The 16,519-nt window shown below is 45.3% G+C and overlaps 1 protein-coding gene across 5 annotated transcripts in view; it reads right to left on the bottom strand.

Annotated features, from left to right (window-relative positions):
* TBL1XR1 (TBL1X/Y related 1) overlaps positions 1–16,519 on the bottom strand; it is a 164,782-nt gene that overhangs the window by 126,885 nt on the left and 21,378 nt on the right. For 3 of the 5 annotated variants that reach the window (XM_065410346.1, XM_065410344.1, XM_065410345.1), the window contains exon 2: positions 12,612–12,791. The exons of the other annotated variants lie outside the window; for them this stretch is intronic. The gene's annotated coding sequence lies outside the window, so the exon portion shown is untranslated. The remainder of the gene's footprint in view (positions 1–12,611; positions 12,792–16,519) is intronic. 5 annotated transcript variants of the gene reach the window in all.

Below are 16,519 nucleotides of genomic sequence, written 5' to 3' on the forward strand. Positions count from 1 at the left end.
GCTTTTGCCTGTGGCTCACTATATACGTGGAGATGTGCATTAATGAGCACTAATACAGACTTTTGTGCCTTATTACTTATTTAACATTTAAATGAACACTCCCTCATCTTCCTGCGGCACACCCCTCAACCAGACAGGGATTTTTCGTGATTCTCCATACTCCTTGTGGCTCTCATATGCGGCCCACAATGTGTTACGTGGGCCGCAGGTGGAGAACCACAGTGCCCCCCGCCCCCCCAAAAAACCACCCACAGTCCCCAATGCCCAGAGCCCCCACCCAGCACGGGGTCAGGAGCAGAGCCATGGGCGAGGGCCAGGCAGCCGGGACCCAGACCCACCATGTGGGGCTGGGGCCGAGCAGCAGCCAAACCCAGACCCCACACCATGTGGGGACGGGCAGCTGGGACCCCCGGCACCGGGCCAGGAGCAGAGCACCTGGCATGGACCAGCAGCCAGGAGCTGAGAAGGGAGGTCAGGAGCAGAGTCCCACCTAAAACCTGGGGGTGCTGCAGCTCCCTGGCAAACCTGTAGTTCCCAACGCCCCCCACCCTCTCACTGCCCAGAGGGCCCGCCCCCTCAAACCTACCCACACACTCACTCTCCCGCCCCCTGCGGCACTCACCAGCCCCCTGCTGGCAGGAGCGCTGGTGCAGACTGCAAGACACTGTCTTCCCCCTCAGCCAGCCCTGCCCCCTGCCAGACCAGAGCAGTAAATTTTGAATTTTTTTTTTTAAGCACATAGGTAGGCCACAGCTGTGTGCTACATTGGCCACATGAGGCCCGCAGGTTGAGAACTGCTGCCATACACCCATAAATCGATCCCGGAAGCGCTCGCCGTCGACTGCGGTACTCCAGCTCGGCGAGAGGAGTACCGCGGAGTCGACGGGGAGCCTGCCTGTGACCCTATATTGTAGAGGATTTTATGGTAGCATAGAAGCAGCTTGATAGTAATTGATTCCCCTACCATCCCCACGGGATGTGACTGCCATAATTAAAAGGAGAGTGGGTTAGCTGGATTCTTGACTTCAGACCCAATGGCAAAGGATGATTTAGCAAGTATATCTGATGTACGTATGGTTATGAGCTAACAAACTTTGTAATGAGTGGAGCTAGAACCCCATTGAGATTGACAGGTGTGAACACCCTCTTCAGTTAACATCACTGTATGCACAAGTCCCCACCTAGAACAAAAAAGTGTCTGAGAACCTGGCCCAGAAACTTTTGGCAGGGTATTGTTTTGGGTAGCAGTGTGCTTATATCAGGGAAAAGAGATCACACAGAAACTGACAACAGACAAGAAAAGAAAGAAAGGGAGAGGCAAGAAAGCCAAGTGGGAGGAGCTTTGTAAGCACAGTCTGCTTGGAAAAAGCTAGAAAGAGAGCTTTTGCGTCTGGTGTTGGCTAACGAGGCTTGGTTGCTGTAAGCGTGTGTTCTTGGTTCCTTCTGCATTCAGAGACACAGGACTTTGTGCATTCCTTGTAAACAAACAAGATTGAATAGAAAAAAATTTTTTTCACCAGACTCCATCAATTTCTACTTCCAACTAGAACACTGGTCCCCAGGGCTCCAAACTTTGCCTAGATGCTTCGGTCGAAAAGGGCAACAGTAAATTTACATATACACACACGCACTAAATGGCCAAAACTATACCGGGGTTCAAAAACAAACTACATACGTTCACGAAGGGTAGGTCCATCACTGGCCATTAGCCAAGATGGTCAGGGATGCAATCCTAGCCTCTGTTTGCCAGAAGCTGGGAGTGCACAACAGGGGCTGGATCACTTGATGATTTCCTGTTCTGTTCATTCCCTCTGAAGCACCCGGCATTGGCCACTGTCAGAAGACAGGATACTGGGCTAGGTGAACCATTGGTCTGACCCAGTATGGCCATTCTTATGTTCTTAGTTCTCCCAAAAGGAGCTGACAGAGCAGCAGACAGACTCCATTGAGTACCGGTCAGAAGGAACACAATGACAGCGGATGCTGTGTCCGCATGTTATAGGCAAGGCAGTAGCACCACCTATTAGGGCTGATCAACACTTCCCGTAAGACCCTGCTTTCAGTTGCCTATAACTTTGCAAAACTTTGACTGTTTGGGCTAAATTCTTTAAACTGAGTGTATACGGTATATGCAGCAAATATTGTGCATACACAAGGGAGCCAAGTTATGATTGCAGTGGGAATTTTTGTTGGTAGCCATGGGAATTCCTTGAATTTTGTGCATTTAAATTCCATAATCATAAAACTGTATGAACAGAGCTCTATTGCAATTAATATCTTTGTGTTTTCTGATGAGGCACGTGAGACTTTAGTAATTACACTGTCAGGTAAACACAACCAGCCATGTTTATCTGAATGTTCGTAAATACACAATGGCACACATAGAAACAAATACAAATGTACTGATTTCAGCATGCAAGGATCTTTCTCTCTTTTTATAAACACACACACACACACACACACCCCCTCTGGAACTCAACCCATTGTTATACATTTACTGAAAACATTACAAACTGAGCAAGTGCAACAGTCTGTTTGTGAACACCTAACTAGTTTCTAAGCCAACCTCTGCAAATCTGTGCAAGGTACATGGTCACACAGAAAACGTAAGTTTAACGTTTTAAAATAGGTGTTTTAGTTACCTGGAAAGTAGCAGAAAAGTATTGGCAGCATGAAGAAAATGTATTGGGAGCATACGAACCAGTCCTTCTCTGCTTGCCTTTCCCTACATACACAGAGAACTCAAAAATGACAATTGAGTTTTACCAAGCTGCCCGCACACACAGTCACCTTTTGGCAGGAAGCAGAACTAGCAATGGCACAAAAAGTATGTTTGAAGTTAAATTGTAAGCCTCTGAGGGGATAAAAAGAGGAGGGAAACTTCTAATGCACGCATCTTTGCAAATTTAAACTGCAGCATTGCCATCGCACCCCTAGAAACCACTCAAAATTTCCTGCAATCCAAGATATTTTAAAGGAATTATGTCAGATAATTTAGGCCCAGACTGTGAGATACCACTAAAATTGTCCTGATTTTCTGGAAATATTTTTCAGAATTGAAAAATCTACTTTAAATATTTTTGAAGTACTATACATGACACACTGACAGCATGTTTGTTCAATTTACAGATACCAGCATACTTTGCTCACTCTTCTTTTTAACTATACTTATGGTTAATACATATGTCTTCCCCCCACTAAAACTGAAACTCTCAATATAAACCAGGGCTTCAAGGATTAATGCTTCGAAACAGATACTTCTATATATACACCGGAGATATACCTTGCTAATCAAAGCATCCTCCTCTAGAAAAATGGGGCTTTTGGAAGGGAAAAGGCCTGTCAAAGTAAATGCCTGAAATGCCACCTATTAAGCATTCCAAGCTCCCATTTTAAATTTGGTGTGCATTGCTTCTCATCTCCCACTGATGTCAATAAGGGTACATCTACACAGCTATAAAAGGTCCAGGGCACAGCTGCGGCTGGCCTGGGTCAGGTGACAGGCTCTTAGGGCTATAAAATTGCAATGTAGACTTCAGACTTGGGCTGAAGCCCAGGCTCAGGGCTTATCATCAGTACCGCGCTACATCGGCGGGAGAACGCTCTCCCACTGATGTAATTACTCCACCTCAACTAGAGGTGGAAGCTGTCAGCAGGAGAGCGTCTCCATCTGACATAGCATGGTGTAGACACCCCTTTAAGTTGATGCAACTTACGTCGCTGGGGGGGTGGTTCTTTCACACCCCTGAGCAACGCAAGTTACAACGTAAGTGTAGTAGACAAGCCCTCAGAGACCCTCCTGACTCGAGGGGTCTCAGAACCTGGGCCAAAATGTCTATACTGCACTTTTATAGCCCTACAGCCCAAGCCCCATGAGCCCAAGGTAGTTGAACCATGCTCTGAGACTCGCTGCTGCTGTTTTTTTAATTGCAGTGTAGACATACCCTAAGAGTTATGCAGCTAAAACTGCATATTCTGAAAGTTTATTCCTCTAATGTTCATGGAGGAGAGAGAACAACTTTGGTTATAGAGCTCCTGGTGCCCTTGAGCTATGTGCTCAGGGGATCCTTATATTTTGGGGCAGGTGGAAATAAAAAAAATTGAAGGTTTTCTCTACTTTAAGACAGTTCTATTAGATGTTTAAGGCCAGAAGGGACCAATACCATCATCTAGTTTGACCTCTTGTGTAACACAGGCAATAGAATTTCACACAGTAATCCCTGCATCAAGTCCACATCTTTTAGTTAAACTACAACATATTCTTTAGAAAGACATCCAGTCTTCATTTACAGCTTTAAGTGATGGAGAATCCACCACAGCTGTTGTAAATTGTTCCAATTTATAATTTCCCTCACTGTTAAAAATGGGCACCTTACCTCTAGCTTGAATTTATCTAGTTTCAACTTCTGGCCATTGGATCATGGTATGCCTTTGTCTGATAGATTAACAAGCCTTCTACTATCCGTAATCTTCTCCCCATGTAGGGTCTGTTTACTTTAGCTCACTGTTTTACCTTCCTTTTTTCCTTTGGGGACTGCTACTCAGAACTCCACCACCACAATGACAATGACTTAGTCACAGGAAGGCTATTACTTCAGAATATGAATCTCTTGAGGCCTGGAGCTCCCCTGATCCTATGGAAACTCTCTGACCCACTGATGAGTTCAAAATGTGTTCTGCAATCTACCACAACTGCTCCAGAGTATGTATTCTGAAAACGATCCCAACTCCAGATAAAGAATCCTGTCATGTTCTGTTTCTTTGTCGCGTTTCCGGTCATAGCAAAGCACTATCTCTCAGCAGAACCTCAAATACCAGAAAGAGACTGAAAGCAAGTGAGAAGGAACAGCTACTTGATTAGCCATTGATAAGTGAAGGACTGAAACTGAGACAAGAAACTGATCACCTCTTACTATGAGAGGGTAGCACATAACTGGAGAAAAAGGAGGAGTGGGAGTTATCAGTTGCTTACACTAGAATGGTTTTGCCTCAGAGACACCACACACAAATATGAGCTACAAATACCGACGCGTCCGCACTTTATTTATTAGCCCTCACATCCAGGTAATGTTTGAATCTTGCAAAATCTTTGCGAATAACATCTCTACAATATGGCCTTTCCTATCCACACAGCTAAAACTCATCATTTCTCATCTCAATTGCAGCAATATCCTTTTATCTGGCCTTGACAAATGCAATCTTGCCCTGTTTATATCCATTCAGAATGCTGCTGCAAAGATTATTTTCCTAATCCTTCATTTTGACCATGTGTCACACACACACACACACACACACCCCTCTTTGCACGCCTCCACTGACTCCCTCTTCTCTACTGCATCAAACATAACTACTTGTCTTCACCTTCAATCTCTCCTCAGTGGGCACAGACCCTTCTCTCACCATCATCTGTAACTGCATCTCAATCCCTTTGGTCCTAATGCTTCACTGCTAAACATTAAGCTTCTCTAGGTAGTAATACACGTCAGGGCCTACTTTGCAAAGGTGCTGAGCATTTACAACTCCATTGGGAGCTATGGGTGCTCAGCAACTCTGAAAATCAGGCACTAACTCACTTTCAATAGCGAGACTGCCCTATCCAGTCCTTTGGGAAAGCAGCCCATGGAATAAGCCTTAATTGCAATCAGTGCCAAAAGCATGTAATATTCTGGCAGGCCTTGAAAGGAGATGTCTGTTAGATATTGATGATTTTTCAGGTTGCCTGTCCAGATGTTAAGCAGATAAGGGAAAGCTTTCAATATAAAGGTCCATTATTACTATTTATGTGTATTATCACAGCATCTAGAAGCCATAAGGTAAGTCTACACCTGCAGCAGCATATACAGACACTGCACTGCTAGCACAGGTATAGGTAGCATGGGTATAAACAGACAGCGAGTCACAGCTTAGGCATGTGGAGTAGCATGCCCTACATGCCAGAACTCTGTGGGTATGTACCCTACATGGCTCTCTACATGCCCAACCAGTATCTCCCTTCTCCACAATGCTATTTTAGCAGTGTAGTATCCCGTTGCTTGAACCTTTCTCCACTGCCTCTCCTCTGCCAGAACCTTTTCTGCCACAGCGAAAGGCTCCCGCAGCTCCCACCTCCCAGTGCCTTTCCTCCCTACAGTGAAAGGCTCCAGCAGCAGGAAAAGGCTCTGGGATGGTGGGGAGGCAGTGGAGAAAGGCACCAGCAACAGGGCACTGCCATATGTAGCTACACTCTGCAGTAAGGCTGAATGCAGCCCGCCTTTCACTGCAGTGTGTAGTTACACATACCATACATGCCACTTCAAGTGTAGGAAAGGTCATCATTGTGGACAAGAACTCCATTGTGTTAGGCAATGTACAAACGAGAAGCTGGATATGAGTCGACAGTGTGCCCTTGTTGCCAAGGAGGCTAACGGCATTTTGGGCTGTATAAGTAGGGGCATTGCCAGCAGATCGAGGGATGTTGTCATTCCCCTCTATTCGACATTGGTGAGGCCTCATCTGGAGTACTGTGTCCAGTTTTGGGCCCCACACTACAAGAAGGATGTAGAAAAATTGGAAAGAGTCCAGCAGAGGGCAACAAAAATTATTAGGGGGCTGCAGCACATGACTTACGAGAGAGGCTGAGGGAACTGGGATTGTTTAGTCTGCAGAAGAGAAGAATAAGGGGGGATTTGATAGCTGCTTTCAACTACCTGAAAGGGGGTTCCAAAGAGGATGGATCTAGACTGTTCTCAGTGGTACCAGATGATAGAACAAGGAGTAATGGTCTCAAGTTGCAGTGGGGGAGGTTTAGGTTGGATATTAGGAAAAACTTTTTCACTAGGAGGGTGTTGAAGCACTGGAATGGGTTACCTAGGGAGGTGGTGGAATCTCCTTCCTTAGAGGTTTTTAAGGTCAGGCTTGACAAAGCCCTGGCTGGGATGATTTAGTTGGGGACTGGTCCTGCTTTGAGCAGGGGGTTGGACTAAATGACCTCCTGAGGTCCCTTCCAACGCTGATATTCTATGATTCTATGAAACCCCAACAGTATCACCACAGGTATATGACACTATTCACAGAATACTATTTTTTTCCCCTTGACACAGTTGTGGCTGGAAGATAGGTGCAAAATTTACTTGATGGAACAATACAAAAAATTAGATGAACTAACCACAAGCAATAGATGACAGAAATGCTTTTTAAACTTCCTTTTTGTTTTGTTTCTGCTTTGGTGTTTGGGGGAAATAATTAACTCCTCACAAAACTGCCTAAAAGTTGTATTTGAGTTCTAAGTCCTCTTGTTGTATGACTGACTGTTTCCTTGCCTCAGAGGCATACCTAAAACTGCCAAGGGTCATTAAGGGTATGTCTACATACCTACATTAATGGTAATGTACTTAAGAGTAAGTCCAGGCTCAGACATAGGTTTGAGCCCAATCTCTGCTTCCATCCACACACAACTCAGTCTGACTCAGGTCAGCAAGCTTTCAGGACACAGTTCCTTGGGTCCTGAGAGGGGTATGTGTCGGAGCCCAAGTCCCACTGTGACTTGGGTCCAAACCCTGTCATTTTGCAATGTGGATGCAGGTCAAGCTACAGGTCCGAGTCAGAAGGTCTGCATAATACAGTATGGACGCCTTAGCATGGCTGTGAGACACAGGCCAGCAATTGTAAATCCAGGTTCCCAATGCAGTGGGGGCTCGCAAGCTTGGGCCTGGAAACACTGAGTCCACTAGCCCACGCTCCACAGACTTAGTGTGCAGTGTAAATCTACCCAAAGGTGCAACCAAATTCTTCTGGATGTTCTGAGAGAGAGAGAGAGAGAGTATTCAGTGAAGCCTGAAGGACAGATTGCCAAGTGTCAAAGAGCCAAAATCTGCAGAGATGGAAAAGCTAACCATTCACACGAAGTAATTTTCACATCTATATGTAACTAGCATAACTATACACAATTATTCCAGAAATTCACTTATAAGAAACAGCACCAAACTTGGTTTATTTATTACACATATTTTCCTCTCACATTGTGAGGAATCTGTCCATGTGTTCCAGAGTCTCAAAGAAGAGCAGCAAATTAATCTGCAGGTATTTAAAGTCCTAGAGTCATTACATGGATCACTGCAATGAAAAAAAACTTGAGGTACTTTTAGTAAACATGACTTGAAAGTTGTATCTGTGAGGTACAAATAGAAATCTCTCCCCATGCCCTGAGAAATAATACCCTGGACCTGCAATACAGAGAATAATTCCAAGGTAGACAAACTCCATAATTGTAGGGCCAACTTTTTCCTTTACATCTGGAACCCACAAGTGAGTCACAAACTTGCTGGAGAAATGCAAGTCTTTATTCTAATGGTTGTTAATAGAGTTATGTTCTTCTCACGTTTCACAAGAATGTCTTAGCTTTTCACAATAGTCCAACAATGCTGGACTGTTGATATTTCATGTATTGTAAGTTCTTGCCATCATTTATACCCAAGAGCCTTTCCCCATCTCTACCAAAACAGATTTGAAGTCTTGTGTAAAGGATTGAATAGTTTTGAAGAGCATTAGAAACATTTCTAGTTACTGCATCTTTAACATAGAAATGTAGGGTTGTAAGGGACCTTGAGAAGTGATTAAATCCAGGCCCCTGCACTGTGGTAGGACCAAGTAAAACTAGACCATCCCCTAACAGCTGTTTGTCCAACCTATTTTTAAAAACCTCCCTTGGAAGCCTATTCCAGAGCTTAATTATCCTTATAGTTAGAAAGTTTTTCCTAATATCAATCTCCCTTGCTGCAGATTAATCCCATCATACGTGTGCTATTGTTTTGCTTAGATCTGTAGATCTCTCATGCTGTTGAAAGTAAAGAGTAATTTTGCAGGAAACCTTTGCAAAGTCTAGGTGTTCTGTGCTTCAACTATCACATGTCCCTGGAGAAGTCAACAATGTCAACAAGGGTGGAACTCTGGGAAAGAACATGAAGAACGACTGATCACAGTCCTCCTTATAACAGCCCTTAACATATTTGAAGACTGTTATCAGGTCCCACCTCAGTCTTCTTTTCTCAAAACTAAAAATGCCCAGTTTTTTTTTTTTTTTTTAAACCTTTCTTCACAAGTCAGGTTTACTAAACCATGTAATCATTTTTGTTGTTCTCCTCTGGACTCTCCCCAATTTGTCAGCATCTTTCCTAAAGTGAGGCACCCTGAATTGGACACAGTACTCCAGCTCAGGGACCTCACCAGTGCTGAGTGGGACAGGTATCTCCCATGTCTTACATACAACAATCCTGTTAATGCACCCCGAATGACATTTGCCTTCTTTGCCGCTACATCACAATATTGACTCATACTCAATTTGTGATCCACTATAACCCTCAGATCCTTTTCATCAGTACTACCACCTAGCCAGTTATTCCTCATTTTGCGGTGGTATTTGATTTTTGCTTCTTAGGTGAAGTACTTCACACTTGTCTTTACTGATCTTCCATTTTGTTGAATTCAGACCAATTCAACAATTTGTAAAGGTCATTTTGAATTCTAAACCTGTCATCCAAAGTACTTGCAAAAATTTTATAAGCATACTTTCCATTCCACTATCCACGTCATTAATGAAAATACAGAATAGTACTCGACCCAGAACTGACCCCTGTAGGACCCCACTAGATACGCTCTCCCAGTTTGACAGTGAACCACTAATAACTACTCTGAGTATGGTCTTTTAAACAGTTCTGCATCCTCCCCTCTGATAGTAATTTTATCTAGACCATATTTCCCTAATTTGCTTAGGAGAATGTCCATTTGTATGAGAATTCCAAATTTTATCCACTTTTCTGTCCAAATCACTATGCGTGGGGAACTTTTGTTAATTTTTTGGGGCGAGTGAGAGGTGACAAAAGGGCTTACTCATGCTACTGAGAAAGAATGGAATTGCCAAAAACCATGAGTAACATCATCATGCTATAAGGAAAAATCTGATATCTCACAATTTTGATCACTTATATTCTATCTTACTGAAAAGAGTAAAGTAAATCTCCTCATTCTAAAGGTCTCATCCCCACTGCAGTCTTAAGTGCATGCTAGTACAGTTGTCTGCCCCCTTTTGGGGTGGTTTCATATTTTGTTTTTACTGATTGTGTCAATCGGACAATGCAGCTCTACAAAATAAAAAGAATGTTGCAGTATGGACCCCCGCCCTCAAGAATGGCAGATAATCATACTAGCACATTGCTATACTTAAACACCAGGAATCTGCACTGAGCTCTGTGCAGGTGATTCCCTGCTCTCACCTGGAGACCCACCGAAGTCAATAGGTCTCTGCATGGGATCAGGGCTCTGCCCACATGGAGCTCAGAGTAGGACAGTGGTTGTAATATAGACAGCTCTTAAATACAGTTAAATGCAGCATGTGACTACTGTACCCCATATGCATTCACTGCTCTAAATTCATATACATACACATATTTTAACCTCAATTGACTGGAGGCATGGCATTGCAGCCACCAATCCCTGTGGAGACCATCAATACATCACCATTCAATTGGCTGGAGGCTGCTGTTGAGTCATGCAAGGGAGATCCAGTTTGCAGTCATAAAAACACTACTAAACCTGTCAGATAGAGTAGGACAACAAGACCAAAAAACAGATTGGCATCAAAACAACAAACAATAACCTAACCTCACCTCATCTTTCATCTCCAGTACACTAGAGAGAGACATACACTCCCACCTACACAGTACCAACAATGCTGTCCTTGTTTGTCCATTTGTCAAATTTTCTGACAAGCACCATCCTACAATCTGCCCCTCATGCAAGGAAGAAGCGCCCTGTAAAAATCCACAAGGATTATAACAGGATAATAATAACCCAGCACTGAATACCCTGTGGACCCAGGTTACCCAATGTCACCTTTCATAACTTATTTGGTGAAATGTTTTAAGCACAGATTCTCCTAGCCCCCAATACTTTTCAGTCAGACCATTAAATGTTCTTCTCATCTGACTGAGCTCATTGTAAGAAAACATGTATTGGGATCTTACCTTTTCTTTCTGACTCTGAAGTCATGTGTACTCTGTTCTACCTAGACGCATGGTACATTCGTTCTCAATTCAAAAAATAGACACCTGCTATTAAACAGACACACGCACTCTAATCCAATAGGACAAAAAGCATTTTCCTTCTATTGTGGTGTTGAGATAAGACTAAGAAAGAAAAAATTCTCTAATATAAGCCTAGCATACGGAAAATAAAATGCCTCTCTTACACTCTAGCAACAACCCTCCCCCCCAAAATAAAACAAATTGGCATCCATAGCCTTTCTTGAATAATTCCTTAGCACAGAGCCCTTCCCCAAAGCCAAATGCAATTTCTCTCCTAATGAGTTATTTCCCTCCCCACGTGCTGAAATAGTACGTGACCTCCCATATCAACCGTAAAAGCAGTATCAACCTCTTTTTGTACCAATTTCAATCTGACCTGCTCATCATCCATGACAACCTCTCTCTTTTCCAATACCTACCAGATATGTTCAAAGCCATCCAAACCCAATCTGTCTCTACCCATCGTAAGACGACCTACTGGACAGTCATACCAACTGAGTCTTCTGTCAGGGTGGTTAACTTCCTAACTGTCAGGGTGGTTAATCACTGGAATAAATTGCCTAGAGAGATGGAGATTCCACAATCATTGGAGATTTTTAAAAGCAGGTTAGACAAACACCTGTCAGGAATGGTCTAGATAATACTTAGTCCTGCCATGAGTGCAGTGGACTTAACTAGATGACCTCTCGAGGTCCCTTTCAGTCCTATGATTCTAACCATTTCCTATTCCATTTCACACACCACTTTTTAATGGTGGTGGTGGCGACATTATTCTCTCCTGTTTGCTGGCTTTCACCCTAATTTTAATCAAAGGTTTAGACCTCTGGCTCCAATAGCAACATTTTCGGTCCCAGACATCAATTACTGACCTATTCCTATTACAAGGGATGCTGGGAAGGGGTGCCCATCCCAAACAGTGGGGCTCCCTTTCTTGCTGGCCATATGGAGATTAGAGGCAGAGTAAATACCTGTCATATACTCAGTATGTGAACAACCACACAGTCATCCAGCAGATAAAACAAAGACATGTTTTGTTGAGTGGGTAACACACTCTTGTAGAGCTGGACAGTGATACAGCAAAGGGTGACTGACTTCTTAACCAGTAGGTCAGATCCCTCTCAGGGAGGGAAATCTATACTTTTATTCTTTTGATCACAGAAGAAAAGGCTGGGAAGACAGCTTCATGGGAGATTATCAGGTATACCATGTAGCCACGCCTGTTAGTGGAGATAACAGACAGCTACGGCCAAGGAATTATATAAAAGGGACAAAATTCTAAATCAGACAGACAGACAGACAAAGGAAATCTAAGCTTCAAAGGAACTATGGTGATTTACACCATCTGAGGCTCAGACCCTTATTTGGGAACCACAGAGGATGGGGGGGGGAATGTCAGTAATTGGGCCTGAAGATCCTGGAGGGCAATGGCACAGAGCTGGTCATCCAATCTAGTCTCCGGATGCCTTGGCGGTCTCCTCTTTCCTCCTTGCCCCAGGCTCTGAATCACAGTTCCCCATGAGTACTGTTGGGTAACTCAAGTTCCATCCAACCAACCTGATTTTAGTTGGTGCTTCTTTGAAAGTGGAGGGCCATGGCTTCCAAATTAACCCCTGGCCAATATGGATGGAGTAGTTGGCAAGTCTCTCGATTTCAGTGGAGCTGTGCAGATTTAAACCAGCTGAGGATCTGGCCCTGAATCTAGACAGAACTTGCTCTGTTTTCCATGGCAGCGATCTGTGGAAACAGCAAGTTTTATCTTTTACATACTTTTAAATTCTTACTGCTGGCACAACAGTACTATTGGACAGATAGCTTGAGTCAGCTTTCTGCCACAAGGTGTTTGCACTCGTTGACTGACTCAGAGAGCTGCTAAGTATGGCACCTTGCCCGCCTTCCTGAGCGCTGCACAGTCTGCAAAGGGGCAACACAGCAGTGGGAGCTAAAAACGCTGTTTCTAGAAGAGCCCACCTTTGCCACAGTATGCAGAATAATGAGAGCAGACCAGCAGTTTATGTTAGAAATCATACGTTTACTCCCACAGTATTCAAACAAACATTTGCATACTCTTTATTATTTCCTTCAGTTATTTACATGCAAAGCTTAAGGTTCAGACACTTTATAAAATGTAAAAAAACCTAATTCATGCAAAGCAATTATATTGGGATCTTACACTGAATTAATTGTGGCATAAATCAATAAAATGGACTGCCAAACAAAAATTAACCCTTAAACAACAATGCTCATCAGCATCCCACTCCCATTCTTATTCCAACCCCTCCGCCCCCTTCCCACTGGTCCCCTAGATACCAGGCCAATCTTGTAGTTCAAATCAAACAGAATATGGCCATTTCATTCATTAAAAATCAGTGTCCATTGCCAGAGAGCAACAAAACAAATATGCAGACCAATGTGATTTCCAGTGGTTTTGGACAGCACCCAGCACATTATGGGTGCTACCTCAACGTACACAAATAAAAAGAAAATTAATAATGACAGAGATTAAGTCAGACTGATTTAGGAATGTAGGTGGATAACCAAGAGCATAGGATTGTTGTCCAGTAGATGGGCCCTGGACTGAGTCAGGAGACCTTTTTTTTTTATTCCCAGCTCTGCCACTGACTTAGCAAGTTACTTCACCTCCGCCTCTGTTTCCCTTTCTGTTCTACGCCTGTCTCCTCTGTTTAGAGTGTAAACTCGGTGAGACAGGATCTCTCCCTCCTTAGGTGTTTGTACAGTGCCTAGCACAATGGGCCATGATATCGGTTAGGGTCTTTTGGCTCTACAGAAAAGCAAAAAAGAAATAAGAGCTACAGGTTGTAGGGCAGGAGTGGGAAAACTATGGCCTGCAGGCCACATTGGGCCCATCAGACCTTTTAATCCGACCCTCGAGATCCCGCCGGGGAGCAGGGTCGGTGGCTTGCCTGGCTCCGCGCACCTCCCAGAAGCAATGGCATGTCCCTGCTCCAGCTCCTAGGCGTAGAGGTAGCCAGGGGGCTCCGCACGCTGCCTCGCCCCCAAGCACCAACTCCACAGCTCCCATTGGCCGGGAACCGTGGCCAATGGGAGCTGTGGGGGCAGTGCCTGCGGATGTGGCAGCGCACAGAGCTGCCTAGCCTCGCCTCCACATAGGAGCCAAAGCGGGGACATGGTACTGCTTCCGGAAGCTGCTTGAGGTAAGCGCCGCCTGGAGCCTGCAACCCGACCTGCTACTGCGCCCTAACCTCCTGCCCCAGCCCTGATCCACTTCCTGCCCTCCGAACCGCTCGGTCCCAGCCCAGAGCACCCTCCTGCACCCCAAACCCGTCATCCACAGCCCCACCCCAGAGCCCGCACTCCCAGCCGGAGCCCTCACCCCAACCCCCCATACCCCAACCCCAGCCTGAAGCCCCCTCCCGCACCCTGAACCTCCTCATTTCTGGCCCCACCCCAGAGCCAGTAGCCCCAGGATTTGTCATCTTCAACAGTAGAAATACTGAGGTCCCTATTAATGCAATACCCAACATGTTCTTAGCATCAGTGTTGGTAGAACACCAGCACAGGTAATATAATAATGATTTCTGTGTTACCACCACTACCCACCCACCCCCTTTTTTTTTCCCGCATCATTCCCTGTCACAGTAATGCTGCTACACACGAACTCCAAGGTTGGTCACAGCTCAGTAAGTGCTTGTGCAAGACTTGTAGGCCAGATAGTGCAGTCTGGAAGGCTGAATGAAGCCTCCAAGCTGCTTGTTGCATACCAAGGAGCCATAAACAGCCTTGGACTGGCCTACCTGAGAAACTGCCTCTCACCTCCTGCCATACTGCACAACTTGTTAGAAAGGGACACTGAATTAAGAGCCATTATGTTATCTTGTAAAAAAGTAAATCCTATGGTATCATTAAGCTTTAGGGCACTCAAAAGCTAGCATGCACATCCTCATGTTGTTCATTAAGTGACAGAAAACAACTGTGCTCATCAGAAGTGAAAGAAATCACTCCCTCCTGTTCTCACCCATGGCATACAATAGTTCAGTCCCCTGAGGGCTGAAAAGCTGTAGCCTAACTAAAGTCATTAAACTCAGGGGCATCTGGATGAAATGTAATGGCCTGGGTGAGATACAGGTCAGACTAGATCAGAGGTTCCCAAATGGGGGAACATGAAACAAGATTATTTTGGGGGCCCAAGGACCTCCCAGGGCCGAAGACAGCAGGGGGTTCTTTCTGGCCAGGGAAGTGGACAGGGCTCTGTGCGATTGGGCTCAGCTGCCAGGACCAGGTTCCCAACCCATCTCTCTACCTCACTGCTGTAGCAGCCACCAATTGGCAGATACCCTCCTCTGCTGGGGAAGCCAGCAGGCACTCTGCAAACAGGAAGCCGAAGGCTGACCATGGGAGTACTGACACCTCCCCTCCCCCACTCCCAGACAGCATTCCCTCTGGACCTCAGTGCAGCTCTAGGGCACAAAGCCTCATCCGCTTCCCCTGCCAGACAGAACCTGAGTAGAAGTGGATGGGGCTGCACTGAAGGGTCGGAGGGGGGCTGTGTCTGGCAGGAGATCTAGTACTCAGGGGCGCAGTCTTGCGCTCCCCTCCCATTCCCAGCCCTTCAGTGCAGGTCCACTCACTTTCCCTGAAAAGGGGTGGGAAGCAAAATGGGCAGGGAGCTGGGTCCAGGCAGCTGAGACTGCCTGTTACAGGAAGCAGAAGGCTTCCTCAACTGTCACCTGGTGGGTACAATCTCTGTCCCCCAGGGGTACGAGGCACTCCTCTCACCCCCATACTGGGCACTCCTTCCATCCACCCCCTGACCTGGCCTCAGTGAGGGGGACATGTATGGGGCATGAATTTCCAAAGTGGGCACCACAAAACAAGTTTGGGAAACTCTGAACTAGATGATTAGAAATCATAGAATCAAAGGAGTGGAAGGGACTTCGACAGGTCATCTAGTCCAGTCCTCTGCACTCATGGCAGGACTAAGGATTATCTAGACCATTCCTGACAGGTGTTGGTCTAACCTGCTCTTAAGAATCTCCAATGACTGAGATCCCACAACCTCCCAAGGCAATTTATTCCAGCGGTTAACTACCCTGACAGTTAGGAAGTTTTTAATTTTACAAGTTTTAGATGCAAAATCACTACTAAACTTTTTGGTGAAAAGAAACAAAAAAGATGGTCCCTTCTGGGCTTAAACACTATGAAACTATACGTGTGTCTACACTGCAATTAGACATCAGTGGCTGGTTCATACTTTTACTTGGGTTCGCGGTGCTCAGGCTGCAGGGCTGTTTAATTGTGGTGTAGACATTCAGGCTTGGGCTGCAGCCCGAGCTCTGTGATCCTCCCACTTCGCAGGGTGCTAGAGCCCAGGCTCAAGCCCGAACGTCTACACTGCAATTTAACAGACCCTTCACCCAAGCCCCATGAGCCCAAGTCAGCTGGCATGGGCCAGCTGTGGGTTTTTAATGGCAGTGTAGACATAC

This window comes from Emys orbicularis, chromosome 9 (genome assembly GCF_028017835.1).
Source record: "Emys orbicularis isolate rEmyOrb1 chromosome 9, rEmyOrb1.hap1, whole genome shotgun sequence".
NCBI classification, from domain to species: domain Eukaryota; kingdom Metazoa; phylum Chordata; order Testudines; family Emydidae; genus Emys; species Emys orbicularis.